Genomic DNA, 15513 nt, shown 5'->3' on the forward strand with positions numbered 1-15513 from the left:
TCGACAGAAAGACCATTGGAAGAAAGATTGTCCGATCTCAAAAGAGAAGGGGTCGAAGTTCAATGTGGTTAGAGATGACGACACTGATACAGATGATGCCTTGACAATCTCCCTATCAGCTAGCCAAGCCAGTGAATGGATTCTTGATTCTGGGTGCTCCTATCATATGTGTCCCAATAGAGAGATGTTTTTGGACTTCAAAAAGTTCCATGGTGGAGTTATTTATATGGGCAATGATAGTACTTGCAAGATGATGGGAATCGGCTCAGTACAAATCAAGATGTTTGATGGGGTTATACGAAAACTCAATGATGTGAGGTATGTCCCTGACTTGAAGAAAAATTTGATTTCTGTGAACATTTATATTTGGTAAAACAAAAAAATGTGAAGTTTAGTACAGCTATACACCAAACAAAGGACATTTTGGATTATGTTCACACTAATGTATTGGGTCCCACGAAGAATGTCTCATTGGGAGGAAAGAGGTGGTTTGTCACCTTTATTGATGACTACTCAAAGAGAGTTTGGATGTATCCCATGAGGCACATAAACGAGGTTCTCCAAATCCTCCTAGAGTGGAAGAAAATGGTAGAGAATCAGACGTCCCATGAGGCACATAAACGAGGTTCTCCAAATCCTCCTAGAGTGGAAGAAAATGGTAGAGAATCAGACGGACAAGAAAATCAAAAAGCCGAGATCAGACAACGGGGGAGAATATACTTATGATCCATTCCTTAAAGTATGCCAAGATTAAGGGATCGCTCGACACTTCACTGTTCCTGTAAGCCACAACAAAATGGAGTTGCTGAGAGAATGAACCAGACATTAATAGAGAAGGTTCGATGCATATTGTCTCAAGTAGGATTGAGTAAGACATTTTGGGTTGAGGCTCTCAGTTATGCAGTTCACTTTGTGAATCGTTTACCTGTTTCTGGAAATGGAGGGAGAACTCCGCTCTAGGTATGGTCAGGTACTTCTGTTAGTGATTATGATAAATTGCATGTGTTTGGGTGTTCTGTTTATTATCATGTGACAGACTCAAAGCTGGATCCTAGAGCAAAAAAAGCAAAGTTTATGGGCTTTAACAAAGGTGTGAAGGGCTATAGGTTATGGTGTCCAGAAACAAGTAAGTTTGTTAATAGTCGAGATGTCATTCGATGAGTCTGAAATGTTTTTGCAGAAAATTGAAAATAATGACGAAGCATTGAAGCAGGTGGAGAAGGTGGTGTTCTCTCCTGATTTGGTTGCTCCTACTGAAGAACCTATTGATCAGGTAGATAATAACTTTGATGTCTTAGAACAGAAAGAGCAAAGCCTTGAGGAGCAAAGCCTTGTAAATGAAAGAGTGAAGGAACCTGAGTCTATTGCCAAGAGTAGACCATGAAGGGTAATTCGAAAACCTGCAAGGTTTGATGATACGATAGCATATGCTTTCTCTTTAATTGATGGAGTTCCTAACAGTTACAAAGATGATATTCAGAGCCCAGATAGCTTACACTGGCAAGAGGCTGTGAATCAGTAGATAACATCATTGGAGATAAATCAAACTTGGAATTTGGTACAACTTCCAAAAGGTAAGAGGAAATTGGTTGTAAATGGGTTTTTGCAAAAAAATACGTTATACAACTCGACTTGTGGCTAAAGGCTACGCACAAAAAGAAGGTATTGATTACAATGAAATTTTCTCACCTGTGGTAAAACATTCTTCCATTCGAATTTTGTTGCTCAATTTAATCTTGAGCTTGCACAACTCGACGTAAAAACTGCTTTTTTGCATGGAGATTTAGAAGAAGAAATATATATATGGCGCAACCGGTTGGTTTTCGAGTAGTTTGACAGCAACATTTAGTATGCAGATTGAAGAAATCTTTGTATGGGTTGAAGCAATCCCCTCGCCAATGGTATAAAAGGTTTGATCATTTCATGGTAGAGCAGATGTATACTCATAGTCAATTTGACCATTGTGCGTATTATCGGTGTCTCGATGATGGATCATTTATCTATTTGCTCTGATATGTTGATGATATGTTAATTGCTTCAAAGAGACCAGTGGAGATTGATAACCTCAAAGATAAGCTTTCTAAAACATTTGAAATGAAAGACTTAGGCAATGCAAAGAAAATACTTGGAATGGAGATAGAGCGAGATGAAAGAAAGGTACAGTCTGGTTGACTCAGTTTCAATATCTACGCAAGGTATTGACAAGATTTAGTTTGAATAATTCAACCAAACCCGTTAGTACTCCACTTGCTCCTCATTTCAAGCTTAGTGCTTCCATGTGTCCAAGTTCTTACGATGACAAAAGGTATATGGAGAATATTCCTTATACAAATGCTATTGGTGCTTTGATGTTGCTATGGTGTGTACTCGACCTGATCTTTCACACGTAGTAAGCATGGTGAGTCGTTATATGCATAATCCTGGTAAAGAGCATTGGCAGGCTGTCAAATGGAATCTTAGGTACATTCTTGGTACTATTGATGTTGGTATTAAATTTCAAAAACAAGAAATGTTTAATCTTGACAATCGTGTAGCTGGTTATGTGGATTCTGATTATGCTGGTGATTTAGATAAGTGACGGTCTACTACGGGTTATTTATTTACTATGGCTGGTGGACCTGTTTGTTGGCGTTCAACATTGCAGTCTACTGTTGCATTGTGTACCACCGAAGCAGAGTATATGGCAGTAACGAAAGCTTTTAAAGAAGTTATTTGGATGCATGGTTTGATCAATGACTTGGGTATTTTGCAGGAACATATAGATGTGTTTTGTGATAGCCAGAGCGTTATTTGTTAGTAAAAAAATCAAGTTCATCATGCTCGTACAAAACATATTGATGTCTGAACTGCTGATAACCTTGCTGATATTGACAAAGATGATCGCTCGTGAAAAGTTCTGGCATTGTTTGGATTTCATCAACGTCGGAAGAAAGGAGTAGTGTGTTGACGTGTTAGCAACCAAATCAGTTATCAACTTGGAAATCTTATGACAAGGTGGAGATTGTTGTAAATTGTCACAAGTCCTATTCTTTAGACCTATTCTCTGGTAAAAGTCTTGCTGATATTCTCTGGTAAAACCCTAATGCTATATAATGCCATTCTTTCTGTTGTTGAAATCATGAAGTTTTGGATGTCATTGTCTTGAGTAACTTTGGTGTTGTGAGTACATTTGTTCTGCTTTCGGCGCACAACATCACACAGAGACCAAGGACGCCACTAGAGAATATGAATGAAATGCAGCAATTACAGGCGAATAAAGTAAAAAATCCGCACAAATACACAATCGCAAAATAGAAATTAAACCAAATCAACGAACAATGAAATCGTGCGACAGCGAGACAGAGAAACACTTACCAATCCGTAGAGAAAAAACGATCAAAATCAAAATCAAAATTATCAATGAGGCCAGAGAAATCAGAAGAAATAATAGGAAATCAAAGGAAACTGAACGAGATTGAAAGTGAAGAAGCAGAGTTATAGTAAATACCAAAAAAAAAAAAATGAAACTCTTAACCCTAACCCTAACCTTGCATGTTCGGGAAATGATTTATAAATTTTATGAATAAATTTAGGAAAATGATTTAGATACTTTTCGAAAAAGTTCGTATAAATACCCTCCACTCTACTCAGTTTATCATCACAAGAAATATCATGGACAGAGCCCAATAATTTTCTACGAAGTGTTTTGAAATACAAATCACAGACTCCAGTAGTTTTCTACCAACTGTCTTGTAATCTCAAGACTTAATAAAAAAGTGTGAGTGTTTTAATCTTTTCTCAATTAGTCTTAATAAAAAGTGTGAGTGTTTAGCACGATGTTACGATCTTGTCCAAACCATATTGCTTATGGCCGCATGACAGATGTCCTAGTCTGCTTGTTCAAGTTGATTGACAGGGACGTCAACCAATTGAGTGGGGGAGGATGTCATGGTCATGCATGTCCAAGGCATGTTGTCAATGGCCGCATGACAGATATCCCAGTCTTAGACGTGTTATCCATAGTTGCATGCCCGTTCCAAACCCCTTTTACATGCTTTCAATCGAGATAGATCTTTACCATGTGATTTGGCTACTTCAACTCAACTTAAATCATGAATTTAGAATGACAGAGGATTTATTTTATTTTTAATTTCAAATACCCAATTTATTTAGTAAAATTATTTAGAAAGTTATTAAATAAATAAAAAATAAATAAAGTGGCTGTTACCCAAGTTATTAATGAGCAAACAGGTAACAGACGGTGTAGATGAAATCATTTTCCCGCCAGCTGTAATTTAGCGAATCCAAAACCCTTTCTCAAAAAAAAAAACCCTACAAAACCCTCTCATTCCTCGCCATTTCACCATTACTGACCACTTCACAACACAACGCCCGCTCCAAATTCCCTTCTCCCCTCAAAAAATGAAGAGAAAATCAACCCCATCACAACACAACGCCACTCCCGCCACCTCTTCCAACGACGGAATCCGGTGGAAAAGAGGCCCGGTGATCGGAAAAGGAACCTTTGGATCCGTTTTCATGGCTTCTCTTAAACCACCCATCTCCAAATACAGCATTTTCCCTCCGGTAATTGCCGTAAAATCCGCTGAAATTTCCGACTCCCAAACCCTACAAAAGGAGAAACAAATTTACGATAATTTAAAACCCTGCAATTCCTTGATCAAATGCTTTGGTGATGAGATCACCACCGACGTCAATGGCCGCATGATTTATAATTTGCTTCTCGAATTCGCCCCCGCTGGAACCCTAGCCGACCAAATCAAGAACACAGGTAGCAATTATTGGATTATGAAAGTTCCATATCAGCTAATTTAGAGAATTGACAGAGTTTATAATCAAGGAATACTTTTCCATTGGTATGAGGCCATGAGAACTTATGCTCAAAGTAGACAATATGTTCATGGAACAGCAATTACATAAAATAAAAAAAGAATTCATTTAATTATGAATATAAAATTTTAAAATCTTATATTTATTTGATTAGGTGGAAAAGGTTTACCGGAAGAAGAGGTTCGGAGGTACACAAGGTCAATAATCAAAGGGTTAATTCATATTCATAAGAATCAATACATTCATTGTGATTTGAAGCCGGCGAATATCTTATTACTGCCGAGGAATTCACGAGTTGAGGCAAAGATCGGCGATTTAGGGTTGGCGAGGAGAATGAGCAAGACAAAGCGAGGGTATTGTTTGGGAGGAACATTGATGTGTATGGCGCCGGAGACGTTGATCGACAACGTGCAAGAATCGCCGAGTGATATTTGGGCACTCGGCTGCGTCGTGCTCGAAATGCTCACTGGTAACTGTCCGTGGCCTGCCACGGACAGGGACGGGATTGGGAAATATATTGTAGAGAAGCACGGGATGCCGATGATTCCCGAAGGGTTGTCGGAGGAGGCGAGAGGTTTTTTGAAGGGTTGTTTTGTGAGGAAGCCGGAGTTTAGATTCACGGCTGAGATGCTGATGTTTGTGCCGTTTGTGGCGGCGGTGGCGGCTGAGGAGGAAGAAGATTTAGTGACGGCTCCAACATTTGTGGAGAAGAGGAGGAGTTCTAAGAACTCCAATTCAAGCTGTGTGAATTAAGTTCCACGATTGTTGGAGTGTAAATCTGAGAACGGTGCATTTAGAATAATATTGACTTCTTTCTTTCCTTTGCTTAGCTTAGATTGACCTTCTTTTTTTTTTAATTTATTTATTTATTTGTGTTCAATCTTTGAAAGAAAGAATTTGCCTCTACCTTCTTCTAAATTTTAGGGTTATATATACATCTAATTCTCAAGTTTAAGGAACGGATAGTCCTCCCTCCCTTGACTAACGACCTCGAAGATATTTTTGTGATAAGAATTAACATATTTTTCGTTCTATCATAGAAAATTTTAGGTAATTATAAATCATGTCAACAAATTCCGTGGATACATTAATAGTCAAATCGTCTTTTTATTACTTGTCATCTAATATCTCATGGGTCCTTTTTAATCCATTAAAGATGATCGATTTTTAAAATTTCTGGATCAAATAGAAACTTATCTTTAAACATAGAACGGAAATTATATTAAATTAGGTAGAAATTATATTTTATGTGCAAGCACCAAAATATTTATTAAAGTAAGCATAGTCTAAATATTTACTAAAGTAAGCATTTTTATATTTTCAACAAAAAAAAATAATTAATAATTTAACATATAGAACTTATTATGTTACATTTATATATATATTTAGAACTTATCCAAAAAAAAAATAAAACAAAAATTGAATAAAGATGGTGTTGAGATTGAGAATGTAGTGGGGAAATTGAATTTATAGGTTATTAAAGAATTAATTTAAGTCATTGGATTCATCAATAATTTAACATATTCCATATAGATTCCTTTCAAGTCATAATGGTTAAGTCCCAATCATGTCTCCTGCTTTGTGTCAATAATGTCTTAGTATCAATCTTACGTTACAACCTTACAATAATACCATAAAAGTCACAATAATGCTTAAAGTATGATAATAACTTTAAAGCATTTTAAGAAATCAAATCGGCCAGGAACATGAAAATTTTAACATTATAAAGTTCAATTAAGGTTGAATTTATGTCTGGTTTTCGATTGATTTTCATGGAGACGTCCAATCCAGCCTCATTAATTCACAAACGATTCTTAGCTACAAACCAAAAAAATTATTAATACTTACAAAAGGGTGTTTTTCTGCTCAAAGTGGAAGAGATGAACTGCGTGTGCAAAGACTTCACATTTCTTTGAACAAGTTTGGTAAAGAGTTCTGTGCCATTGCGAGCATTGGCTGTTAGGTTTGTTCGGAAACCAAAGAGATGGCGCAGAAATATTGAAGCTGAGCTGAGCTGAAGTGAGAGTAGAGTTGTTCATTTGATGGGCTCATGAAGCATGAGTTGCAGAGTAACAGGAGGGTGCAGCAGCAGCAGCATGGTTGGACCACACAGAAACTCTCCAGAATAGGCGCTGCTTGCGTTTCGGTTGACCGAGCAGCTCCGACTCCGATCGACGCAACATTTCCCACATCACCTTCACATCTTCATACCCACAGGTTTCTACATCATCATGGAGCTTCTTCAAAAGCCCACCTCCTGTTGGCACAAAAGTTCACATCATTGCTTACCTTAGCTTAGCTTAGCTTAGGTTTCTAAAGAGCAATCTTATGGATGAAAGATTAGTTCCGTTCATATTACGAGAGATTCCTTGAGGGATGGGGCCACCCAACAACCAATTCAGACTTGAATGGGCCTTATTTGAGCCCACTCCTTTTAAAGGGACAGGACTGACCTAACTCCACCCCACCTCATCTCTCTCTCTATATATATATGTGCGCGCGCGCGCGCGCAGAGGGTAGAGGAAATTTGTGGTGCGACTTGGACAATACTAAAAAGAGTAAAGACAGGCAGGCCTCTTGGCGTTATGGTTAGAATAGCAATAGAGGACAAAACCAAATCAAATTGGGAGGCCACTAGTTGAAAACTAATGCGCATTTGGTGACCGTCGTTGGTCTCAAGTGGGACAGTTGACTGTTAAGAATCACAACAAGACAATCAAAACTGTTATAAGAAAAAAACTTTTAAGCATAAAGTTGCCTTTAATCTTTCGCTCTGTCTTCAACTGCATTGCTGCAAGTGGGGACCTATTTGTGCATTATTAAATGGGGAAGTGTCCCCAAAAATATAATATTAAAAAATAAAATTAAGTTCATGCAAACATTCAGAAAGATAGTTAAGATGATACTTAGAATCTCATTGTTAACAAGAAAATTAAAACGAGTAGTTTGAGTATAAAGCAAGATGTCGGTCTAGAAATTGAATTCCCTAAAATGAAAGTGCGGTTTAAAGATAGAAACATCTAAGCTCATAAACTAAAGTTAAAAGGAATTTAATATTCAAAATCACTTTTGGTGATATTTTTGGCTATATAGGATAAGTCAAAACCCACAACTAGTAAATATAATTTTTTTGGTTAGTTACGTATCTGCTATCATCCTCAGGTTTCAAAATGGGAGAGGTTTCCACACCCTTTATAAGAAATATTGTATTCCCCTCTTCAACCAATGTGAGATCTCACAATCCACCTCCCTTGGGGGCTAACGTCCTCACTAGCACACTACTCGATGCCTAACTCTTATACCATTTGTAACAGTTCAAGCCCACCACTAGCAAATATTATCCACTTTAGCCCGTAACATACCGCAATCAGCTAAACACGTTTTAAATCTGTAAAGAGCTGGTAGCGACCCATAACGAAATAAAATGGATAATATCTATTAAGGTGCGCTTTTAAATTATTACATGTAGAGTCACTTTCAAAAAGTAAGAATAGGTGGGCCAATGTCTATGGAACGTTCCTTGTGATTTTTCCTACCAAATTATTGTACTGGATAGGTTGAATATTCACATGGCCATTTACAATTGCCTTATAACATCAACTCTCTTTTTCTCTCTCTCGCTATCATAGTGGTGGAGATTAAGTGGCTAATAACCATTGCATACAGATCAAGGTATAATATATAACCTATTTAAAGCGATAAAGCTAATAAAGAAAGAGGAAAAGATTAAGAAATTAGTATTATGAACCGTATTTCACCTTTCGGTTCACTTGGTGGCTCCTTACGTCTTTTTCAAATTTATTTTACCATTTATCGAGAACGAGATTTTTTCCCCTTTTAATCGCATACCGTAATATTATGCAGGAATTTTCACTGTAAATGATGATTCAAACAAATTCTTATGCAGTTTTCAACTCCAAATGGCAGTATCGAAACAATAAATGGAAGAGGAAAAATCAGAAACCATAGAGCAACAGAAATTCAGCAATTCCATCAATCGGAAGCAAATCAAGCAGTCTAGATCATCACATTCGATCAAATTAAGCCATAATCAAACGCCGATTCGAGAAAAATAAAGTCGAAAGCGAAAGAAGAAGAGTATTAACAAACTAACCGTTCTTCCGAGCCCTAACTCGAGCGGAAACAGCGAGCCAAACTCGTCGGACAGGGAAAACCATCTTATGCCAAAGCTCCATAAACCGAAGCTTAACTTTGGTCCTTTTCTGGCTCCGCCTCTTCTTTTTCCTCCGGTACCAAAATCCGCCTCCACAGCCGCCGAGTCGAACGGCTATGGTACTAAGTCCGGCCAGAACTGCCCCTCTCCTTTCACTCTCGGTTCTTCCAGTGCTCTTGGCTAGAGAGATTGTACTGAATACGATAAGGAAATTGCAGAGCGAGCGAGAGAGAGAGAGAGAGAAACAGAGAAACGAAATGGAAGATGAAAAAAAGTTGAAGGGAAACAAATTGAAAACGGGAAGCGCCAATTATAGAGAACCAAATGGGCAGTCGATTTTATATCTGAAATCGAGGCCACCGACACGCGACCGGTTGCCTCGTATAATGCGACTGTCTCCCTATGACTTTCAAACTCCCTGCATTTTATTATTATTATTATTATTATTATTTTATTTGTTTACATTTTAGCTCAATTATAATGGAATATTTTTCAAATTTGCTCTTTGATTAAAAAAATTATAGAAAATTATTACATTACTTTCGACACGTTTTAACATTCTCCTTTCAAATTTACTTCAAATAAGCATTCTAAATTATTATTACATTATTTCTTTTTGTCTAATATTTTCGTTATTTCTATTTTAATCATAATTTTAAAATATTTATAGGAAGGTAAGATTAAAATTACTATTTATATTTTTAAAATAAATGAAAAATTAAAAAAAAAAAATCATATGATTTAACTTTTACTCATTACTATTATTATTATTATTATTTATTTATTTATTTCTGCGTTCTAATCTGAATTTGTTGCTTTAATAGGTAAAATTAACAATGGTTTTTTCTTTATTGAAAAATAATGGGTTTTTCTTTTTCTTTTTCCTTTTCTTTTCTTTTTCTTTTGGCTTAATTAATAGTGTGGGATCCACAACTTTAAATAAATCTGGTAAAATTATTTAGATTAGAAAGACATTCAACCAGCTTTTTTTTTTTTTTTTAATTAATTATATATACATAATTTATAGATGAATGATGGTGTAATAATAGAGAAAGTATCTTATTCAATAAAATGAAGTATACGTAAAAATTAATATAGTAAAAACCATGATTTTTTTATTAATTATTATGAAATTTTATAATTGGATCAATTTAGATCCTTAATTTAAAAATTATTTATATATTAAATTTTATTATGCGAGTATTTCTTGAAAAATCTAAGGGTCTAAATTGATTTATTTATTATCGTATATAAATCTAATTTATTTAATAAAATTAATAAAAAAATTTAAGATTTAAATTTATATTACCCCATGAAATTTAGTTGTATAAATGGATTTTTGGTGGGACATTGATTGTATTCTCCCTCATTTTATCCTTGTTTCTTGGATGAATTATATAAGGTCCCAATGACTTATAATTTTAATTATCTAATTAATAAAATTATTAAAGACATTTGAAGGTGCTTTTCAAGAAATATGAAAAATAATAAACAAACTAACGAAAATATGCAATGAAATTATGTAACACCTTATGTTTTGGATTTGATATATGATAGTTTTGACATTTTTCTATAGATGTAATTTCGATTCATTCTTTTATATATATATATAATATCATTTATTTGAAGATTACATTATTAAAACAAAATTAAGATTTTAAAATTTATTCTTTAATTTTTCGTCCAAGTTCGTAGATTATGTATATTTTTTTTTCTTACTCCTTATAAAAATTTTGCGTTCTAAATTTATTATATTAATACAATGTCAAAATTTAGTGAAAAAAATATTTTAAAACGTACGAATATATATATATATATATATATATATATATAAAAAGAAGAGAATTGTGATGAAACCTTGATGGGGAAGGAGCCTAAAAATTGGTCAAAGTAGTTGAAAGTAAAATATAATAATTGAAAAGGTAAGCACGTGATTGGACTCGGGATAGCTGTGTAACACCAACACCGTCATTTCCTTTAGTATTTGATTTTTCATTAAATTGGTAAATGAGAATAAATTATTATTTATATGTTTTTAATAATATATATATATATATATATGACAAAATCCAGTCCAGAATCCCAGTGGAATGTTTTCCAGAGGGGCAGTTTTGACCTTATGAAAAATGGTTTGAGTTTTTAATTAAAAAATTGATAATCTCTAAATAATCACGGAGATGTATTTAGTGTCGGCAAAAATTACACGTGGCGGATTTGAAGATGGCTTATTGGTGACCAGACGGGCCTTACGGCTTACACAGTTTTTTTTAAAGGATACTCTATCAGCCACTCACTCGGCGACACGTTGCAGCTTCGTTGGAAGCTTTCGTTTGTCTTTCCGCGGAGAAAATTTGGAAATAATGGGACACGCAATCACAGGAAATTTTCAAAATAAGAAAGGCAAGGAATAATGACACAAAGCGAATAAATATAGGGACTTCAAAATACCTATTTTCACAAACTTGGCCCCTTAAAAACTAATTATCATCATGATTTTAATTTTTTTTTTTTTTTATAAATTCAGCTAAAAATAGATTAGAGAATTTCTCATCATTTAGTCATTAATTAATATTAACCCAGATTAGTTTCTTTCTATAGAAAACAAGTGACTTTCTATAATAGTATGGTATTGTCCACTTTCGGCATAAGTGGACTTTCTCAAAATGCCTCATACCAATAGACATAGTATTCTTATAGCTGATGTGGGACTTTCATCCAACCCCTCCTCTCGAACAAAATATGTCTTCCTTTAATCGAGACTCGACCATTTTTTCTTTTTGAAGTCATTCGTTTGACATTTGAGAATTCTATTGACATGACTAAATTATGATACCATTTTCGATGAATATGACTCTCTATAATGGTATGATATTATCTACAATGGTATGACATGACTAAATTTTAGAACATAACTATGATACCATGTTAGTTTAAAGCATAAAAAAATAATGGAAAGAAAATGATTATTTGAAATATAACAATATATAAAATTAAGAATTAATGCATAGTTTGATACTCCGTCGAGATCAAGAGAGGTGTCGGTGTTTTTTAAAAGACATTTAAACAGAACAACAATTTTTTTATTAAAATTTATTTAACCTTTAAATCAAAATATCTAATTTTAGAATTAAAAAAAAAAAAGATGGAGAAATTAATATGGTGCGAACTTCGTCAAGTTCAACAAAAGAAAGAAAGATTTTATAGGTAAAGCCGCTTTTCAATCGATCTTTTATTCGATATGCTTTATTTTATTTTTATCTTATTATATTTTTATTTTTTGAACCGAAGCAAATCTAATCTCAAGATTAACCATGGTTCATTCATGGTCAACACATATTCCTATAATCGGGATTGTTCACAACTTTAGCAATTTAATATTTAAATTTAGGACTTAAAAACTATTTTCTATTATTTTTAAATCTAAGCATTGTATGTCAACATAAATTTTTATTAATACATTGAAATGAAATTTAAGCCATTAATAACGCCCATTTTAATATTGTCACAATTAATGTTATTTTTATTGGATAATGAAAGTCCTTGGCTAATTTAGGGAATGATCATGAGTTTATAATAAAAAAATACTATCTCCATCGGAATTAAGCCTTTTGGAGAAGTCCAAAGTAAAACCATGAGAGCTTATGCTCAAAGTGGACAATATCATACTATTGTGGAGAGTCGTGTTCATTTAACATAGTATTAGAGTCACGCCCTAAACTTAGTCGTGCCAATAGATTGGTAAATCTTCAAATGTCGAACAAATGACTCTAGAAGAAAAGGAGTCAAACCTCCTTGAAGGCAGTAATAAGGGGAGGCGTACTTTGTTTGAGGGGAGATGTTGGATGATGAAAGTCCAACATCGACTGATTTAGGGAGTGATCATAGATTTATAATCAAAGAATATTCTATTACTGTTCACCGACAAGAAAAAAAGGAGGAAGAAAAAGAAGAGGTCTGCCAATTAAAATGTGGAATAATCTACGTGGACCGACACACAGGATATCCCATCTTGGCAAATTTTGATAATTTCCCATAATTTCATCCAACTAATTTGTCCATTAGTCTAATTAGAGGTCAACAAGGCATTGAAAACAACGACTTTGATGGAGGCCAAATGATTAAAGCCTGAATAGATGTAAATTAAGCTTTCTTGAAGGTGACCCAATTGGAAAGAAAAAAAGATACCACTAGGGTAGGGTAGGGACTAGCCTTGCCTAAAGAACACCAACAAATACAAATTCCAAAATCTAGAATCCAAATGGATGTTTCCGGAGGCCTTAGTCATCTTCCATTTGGGTTTCGCAAGGACAACCCTCCAATTATGAAGATTTTTTAAATCATGACCAATTAGACTTCCAAATCAAGAGCATACCTATTATAATCCAATCCAGATGACTGACTATTATTCTGATCTTTAGAAGATTGAGGCCCCTCCAAAAGAAAAATATCTAATAACACTTTGTTCTCATCATGGAATATATAGACAAATGAAAATCAAATCAAGAAGTAAAAGATATTGTTTGATCTTAGACGTAGGGCTTCTGTTGCTCTATTTCCATCGTTCTTGATAAATATGTAAGTTTCATTGATATTTGTTCTATGCACTATGTGAATGCAAACATTTCATTTCAATTGCTCATTTAGAAAGGGCATATCTAAAAGGATATTCCACTTGTGAGGTCTAACAAGGGTTTGAAAAGTAAGAAGCACAAGTTTCAAAGGAGGAGAATTGTCCAAAGGGCAAAAAAGAGTAATACTATTTTGATGGTCTTTATGTGTTTTTTCTGCCAAGAGATTTGAAAATTAAGAGGATATTTGGCTTACAATTTTAATAAGCCTAGATTTGTGTAGCATTTGTACTCATAAGAAGGGGAAAAAAGGGGGGGAAAAACTGTAGCCTAAGGTTGGAAACCCTTAATTTCTATAAAAGTTGCATTCAAATTATAAGAAATTTTGAGAAACTATTCGATGGGTGTGATTGAGGTTTATACTAAGTTTGATGTTCTTTATGTTATTTTTTTACCTAGTCATTTAAGAAATGAGGAAACTTTGGCAGATAGTTTTAGCAAGCCTAAGATGGAATTATCAGCCTAAAGCTTTAAATTTTGACTTTGAGCAACTTACGTTTATATGGTTAAATTACCAATTTAATTTTTGAACTTTTAAGTTTAAAAAGTTATTAAGCTTACCTAATAAATTTTTAACTTTAAAAATTTTGTGCCTAATAGGTTCATGAATTTTCAAAATTTTTTAATAGACGAGCTCAATGGACTTAAAATATGTTATGAAGTTTAGAAACCAAATAGATAGAAAGTTGAAATTCGAACACTAACTAACCTACTAGTTGAATAATAAAAAATAAAAATAAAAGGTTAGAGAACTTAAATTTATTTTGTATTTGATTTGTGGGTTTGAGACTTATAAAATGACTCGTAAAAGTGTGTATCTTGAAAAGTGAGTTCTAGAATTCCAAGTTCATATGACCATAGGATAAACAGACTCCAACATGGCAAAAAATGTATAGCTTGAGATGTGTACCTTTGCTGTGTAGTCTTCATATTATAGGTATGCCATAAAAGTAGGTAATCAGGTAATCAATTCAAATTCCACAAGCTATACCATAAAAGTTATTTTAAGTGAAAAATGAAAGGAGATGTGTACCTTTTCTGTGTAGTCTTCATATTCTAGGTTCTTCTTCTACTAAAATATCTAAAGAACATCCAATCAGTAGCATAAATTAATGTACCTTCAGGAAAAAAGAAATTGTCGGTTAAGTGAAATAAGATATGAGGATAGACTAAAGAGATATCAGATACCAAATTCGCTGGTACAAAAGTTTTCAATTTTCTATGGTGCCATTATTGAAGAATTGAACAATGATTGCACAATTTTACAGGCGCCAAATTAGCAGCCGCACATCCATGTTATCAAGCACGATGAAAAGGGACCTGCGTACTTGGCACTGAAGGTTGTGGCCTTCTTAGTCATGGGGAATGCCGAGCCAATGGGCAATCAATATGGGCATCTTTCAGCACTAAACATCTAACCAGTTTCTTCATGATTAAATAGAAAACAAAAGAACGCTAGTTAATGTATATATTCATAGATATATATGCTAATAATTTCGCATCATCAGGACTAGATTGCGACGCAGCTGTACTGTGATTCAATATATTAAGACATTTGAGTAAGTGCATGCTTAACTTTTATTTATGAAGTTCAAATGCAGGAATTACTGCTATTATAGCATTTATCCAGACTCTAGTATTGCACTATTGCCTCCTGTCATTCTGAAAGGAGTTTAAAATATATACAATTGACGAAAATGTCAAATGTTTAGATCTATCTATAGCCTACTATGTTAGCGGAACACTATAAAAAAATTAAAAAAAAAAAAAAATTGTTCAAATCTATCTACAGCCCCACCACTATATTTTATTAGCTGAACACTAACAAAAAAAAAAAAAAAAAAAAAAAAAAAAAAAAAAAAAAAAAAAAAAAAAAAAAAA

At 34.0% G+C, this 15513-nt stretch overlaps 3 long non-coding RNA genes across 3 annotated transcripts in view; 1 reads left to right on the forward strand and 2 right to left on the reverse strand.

Moving 5' to 3' along the window:
• Positions 1 to 6975: 6975 nt before the first annotated feature.
• Positions 6976 to 9329, reverse strand: LOC111497607. The gene is made up of 2 exons (XR_002720634.1): positions 8945 to 9329; positions 6976 to 7087 (listed from the first exon to the last, which is right to left on the reverse strand). It is a non-coding gene; the product is annotated as an uncharacterized LOC111497607 (long non-coding RNA).
• LOC111497608 overlaps positions 8656 to 15513 on the forward strand; it is a 13078-nt gene continuing 6220 nt past the window's right edge. Inside the window, exons 1-2 of the long non-coding RNA XR_002720635.1 lie at positions 8656 to 8736; positions 10846 to 10851. This is a non-coding gene — a long non-coding RNA (uncharacterized LOC111497608). The remainder of the gene's footprint in view (positions 8737 to 10845; positions 10852 to 15513) is intronic.
• Positions 14367 to 15099, reverse strand: LOC111497609. Its single transcript, XR_002720636.1, has 2 exons — positions 14961 to 15099; positions 14367 to 14750 (listed from the first exon to the last, which is right to left on the reverse strand). It is a non-coding gene; the product is annotated as an uncharacterized LOC111497609 (long non-coding RNA).

The sequence above is a fragment of the Cucurbita maxima genome, unplaced genomic scaffold, assembly GCF_002738345.1.
Source record: "Cucurbita maxima cultivar Rimu unplaced genomic scaffold, Cmax_1.0 Cma_Scf00024, whole genome shotgun sequence".
Taxonomy (NCBI): Eukaryota; Viridiplantae; Streptophyta; class Magnoliopsida; order Cucurbitales; family Cucurbitaceae; genus Cucurbita; species Cucurbita maxima.